The sequence below is a fragment of the Hyaena hyaena genome, unplaced genomic scaffold, assembly GCF_003009895.1.
Source record: "Hyaena hyaena isolate Hyena2069 unplaced genomic scaffold, ASM300989v1 scaffold_3, whole genome shotgun sequence".
Lineage (NCBI taxonomy): Eukaryota > Metazoa > Chordata > Mammalia > Carnivora > Hyaenidae > Hyaena > Hyaena hyaena.
The window spans coordinates 5,764,334-5,768,749 of NW_024080635.1; positions in this window are offsets into that span (position 1 = coordinate 5,764,334).

The window sequence follows — 4,416 nt, forward strand, 5'->3', positions numbered from 1 at the left end:
GGGGGGGGGGGGGGGGGGGGGGGGGGGGGGGGGGGGCAGGGGCGGTGGGAAGAACCCAGAGGTCAGGAATTTCCTTCACCCCCTCCCTCCCACACCGGCATACCTGGCGCCAGGGCCCCACAGAGTACAGCTGCCTCGCCACTCAGGCCTTCTCCCTGCAAAGGGCTCACTAAGGCACTGAAAGTGGTGACTCCATCAAACCAACATTTACTGAGCACCTGCTGCATGCCAGGCATGCAGTGAAAGGGTGTTATTCCTGCTCTCCAGGAATTCTTGGGGTAACGGGGGAAAGAGAGCAAAATATACACGTGTTTTATAGAGCAACAAAGTACAAGTCAGTGGAGAAAGTGAGACTGACTTCACCTGGGGAACAGGGTGTGAATATCAAGGAAAATTTCCTCCAAGAGGTGACAGTTGGGCTGGGTCATAAAGAATAAATATGACAGTAAGAAATGCTCATTGTGCCATGGAAAGCATAAGAATGGTAGTGACCATTGGGAATGTCAGGTACTGTCCTCAGCATCTTCTATATTCATGTACTCCTTACCGTGACTCTATGAAGCAGGTATTGTAATTATGCCCATTTTCCAGAGGCAGTAACTGGAGGCTTAGAAAGGGGAATGGACTTGTTTTGGTTTTTTTAAAATGTTTTATTTATTTCTGAGAGAGAGAGAGAGAGAGAGAGAGCGTGAGCAGGGGAGGGTCAGAGAGGGAGGGAGACACAGAATCTGAAGGAGGCTCCAGGCTCTGAGCTGTCAGCACAGAGCCCGACACGGGGCTCGAACACACGAACTGTAAGATCATGACCTGAGCTGAAGTCAAACGCTTAACGGACTGAGCCACCCAGGTGCCCTATGAATGGACTTGTTTACAAACTTGCAGCTGATACATGGGAGAATCAAGACTCCAACGCAGGTCTGTCTGCTTCCTTGCCCTTAATTTCTACTACATAGAGTGGCTCGGGCAAAGGACATGTGGAGGAGAGGGGCTGAGGATGAGGCTGGAAGGTAGAGGCAGGGCTTGGTGGCAGACACCTCAGTGAGGAGTATGGGCTTTATCCAGGCAGCAATGGGGAGGCATGGAAGGTTCACTAGTGAAGAGGGGGTTGAGAGGGATAGCACTCACACTCTGCTTTCTGTATTTAGAGGCCTACTTTAAAGGAAGAGAAGTTAGAGACAGAGAAACCTATGTAGGAGTTACTACAAAAATCCAAGAAAGGGGCGTCTGGCTGGCTCATTTGGCAGAGGATGCAACTTTTGATCTCTGGGTTGTGAGTTCAAGCCCCACATTGGGCATAGAGCTTATTTAAAGGAAAATCCTGGGTCAGTCATTGGGCATCTGACTTCGGCTCGAGTCATGATCTTGCGGGTTGTGAGTTCCTGCCCCATATTGGCGTCTCTGCTGTCAGCTGTCAGTGCAGAGCTTATTTCGGATTCTCTGTTCCCCTCTCTCTTCCCATCCCTTGCTTGTTCTCTCTCTCTTTCAAAAATAAACATTTATTTATTAAAAAATTTTTTTAAAGTTTATTTATTTTGAAAGAGAGAGACAAAGAGTACAAGAAGGAGAGAGGCAGAGAGAGAGGGAAAGAGAGAATCCCAAGCAGGCCCGATGTGGGGCTCAAACTCACAAACTGCAAGATCATGACCTGAGCGAAAGCAAGGGTAGGATGCTTAACTGACTGAACCACCCAGGTGCCCCTAAAATAAACATTAAAAAAAACTGGGGCGCCTGGGTGGCTCAATTGGTTAGGCAGCCGACTTCGGCTGAGGTCATGATCTCACAGTTTGTGGGTTCAAATCCCACATTGGACTCTGCTGACAGCTCAGAACTTGGAGGCTGCTTTGGATTCTGGGTCTCCCTTGCTCTCTGCCCCTCCACCACTCCTTCTTTGTCTCTCTCTCTTTCCCTCAAGATTAAATAAGTATTAAAAAAAATTTTTTTTTAATCTCAAGAGGTGCCTGGGTGGCTCAGTCAGTTGCACATCTGACTTTGGCTCAGGTCATGATCTCACACACAGTTCGTGAGTTTGAGCCCCGAGTTGGGGTCTGTGCTGACAGCTTGGAGCCTGGAGCCTGCTTAAGATTCTCTCTCTCTCTCTCTCTCTCTCTCTCTCTCTCTCCCTGCCCCTCTCCCCCTCTCAAGCTAGAAAGGAAAGGAAAGGAAAGGAAAGGAAAGGAAAGGAAAGGAAAGGAAAGGAAAGGAAAGAAAAGGAAGAAAGAAAACCCAAGAAAGAGATGAGGGTTGAGGGATGGAGAAGAGGAGGTGCACCAGGGAGAAACCAAGCAGAACTTGAGGACTGATTGGCTCTGGCAGATGAAACGGAATGAGAGTCAAAATGATGTCTAGGGTTTCTGGCCCAAGTGTGTGCTCCAGAAGGGAGCCCAATAATTGATCTTTAACAACTCAGCTTTACCCACGACACCTGCAAAATTCACTCCTGTAAGGTGCTTGATTCTTCTCCAAATACTCCCGCGTATTCGTCGCCATTTGTGTATTCACTCACCCAGTATACATGGAGCACCTACTGTATGCTAGCTGCTCTGGGAGCTGAGGAGAAGCAGCAGATAAGCTAATCCTGCCTTATTAGTGGAGTAACGATTACAGCCTGGGCTCTGGGTTCGAATCCGGGTTCTGCAGCTTCTTTGTGCCCAGTCCTGGCCGAGCCTCCACCTTGCTGTGACGTCGGGTAAGTCACTGGACCTCTCTTTGTCTCAGTTTCCTCATCCGTAAAATGGGGGGAACTAACAGTCCCTGCCGCAGGGATTAAATGGGTTAATACGCATAAAGTCTCTGGTACGGGGTAAGCTATCCGCTGTCAGCTGTTACTACTGAGTTCATATTTTCGAGGAGAGACAGATCTGATCACACAATTAATTATTTAATTACAGCAGTGATAAATACCCTGAAGGAGCAGCATGGTCCGGAGGTGAGGGAAGGCTCCCCAGAGCGAGGGATGGTCCCGTCGAGCCGAGCTGAGCGAGCTGGGGCTGGCCAGGTGAGGCACCAGGGAAGGAGGGAGGGGCCCCAGAGGCAGGGGGGTCTCTGCGTAGGCAGAGCCTCCGGCTGAAGGAGGTGCTGAGAGGTCTGTATCTGTAACTTTGCCTCTTTGGAGTCTCAACACAAGGCTGAGAAGTAGGTCAGGCAGATGCTCTGCTCCCATTTTCTGGAAAGGGCACTAAGGCCCAGAGAGGAATAGCGACTTAGCTGGTCAGTGACCAAGCCTCCTGCTTGACGCTGTGTCCCCACCAATCCGGGGGGGCTGGAGAGGACAGGCCTGAGAGGAGGCCTTTGTCCCTTTGGCCACAGGGGTGGGAGCAGCAGGAGCTGAGGCTTCAGCTGGCCACCAGCAGCTGTGGCGGCCAGAGCTGCATTCCTTCCCCTGCCAGCAGAGCAAGTCCAGGCTCATGGCAGAGGCCTGGAACGTTCCTTTCGTCTCAAAAAGAAAAAAAAAAGAAAGAAAGAAAAAAAAAAGAAAAAGAAAAAAAGGGGAAACAAAAAGAAAGAAAGAAAAGAAAAGCACTTTAGTCAACATTAAGTCTTGACTTCAAAGGACATGGCTCCCAACTGTTTCCCCTAACCCTGGGTCGCTCCAACTCCCTGGGGTAAGCCCCCAGGCGGCCAAGGTTCTGGGAAAGGGAAGGAGGCCTGGATTTGGGAGTCCAAAGACTGTGTGGCGAGCCCTGGCTCAGTCTCCAACTTGCTGTGTGACCTCGGGCAGGTCACCAGCCCTCTCTGGGCCTGAGTGTCCCCAGCCAAACAGGGAAGGGAGGGTTGGATGACATCAGGTGGGGTGGGGAGTCCAGCAACCGGCTCCAGCCAGCTGCAGCAGCTTTTGCTGCCCTTCAAGTCTCAGGCACTGGGGCCTCGGGGGTCCGGAAGCTGGGGACAGGCAGCCTTTCATCTCTGCTGGCCCAGGGTCGCTGCAGGTTGGCAGGCCCCACATCCCGAGATCGCGTTTCAGGCTGGAAGGGGCCTTCCTGTGACCTCAGCCGGCCAGCCCTGCCCCTGCCCCCCTCCTCCCCATTCTCACCAGAGGGAAGCAGGCAGGCAGCATCCCGCCCAAGGTCACCGACCAGCAAGTGGCTGTCCTTCGGCCTGCCCTTCCCTCCCACCCGAGCCAGCCCCCACTGGCCTCCCACAGCAAAGCCTCAGGTCTCCTGGGCCATTAGGAATCTGCCAGGCGAGGCGTGGTCTTCTTCCTCTCTCTTGTTTCTTGGCTTGTTTTCCCGGTTCTCCAACAGCCACCTCCTGCAAGAGCCTCCGGGTGCGTGTACAGGAACATTTTTCTTTAAAAAAAAAAAAAAAAAAAGGAAGGAGAAGAAGAAAGAGAGAGAAATGCAGCCACAGTATGGGGAAAAAAGCAACCAACTCCTTAATCCTTTCCCTGTAACCCCTGGCTCCTCAGCCGGGTCGGCT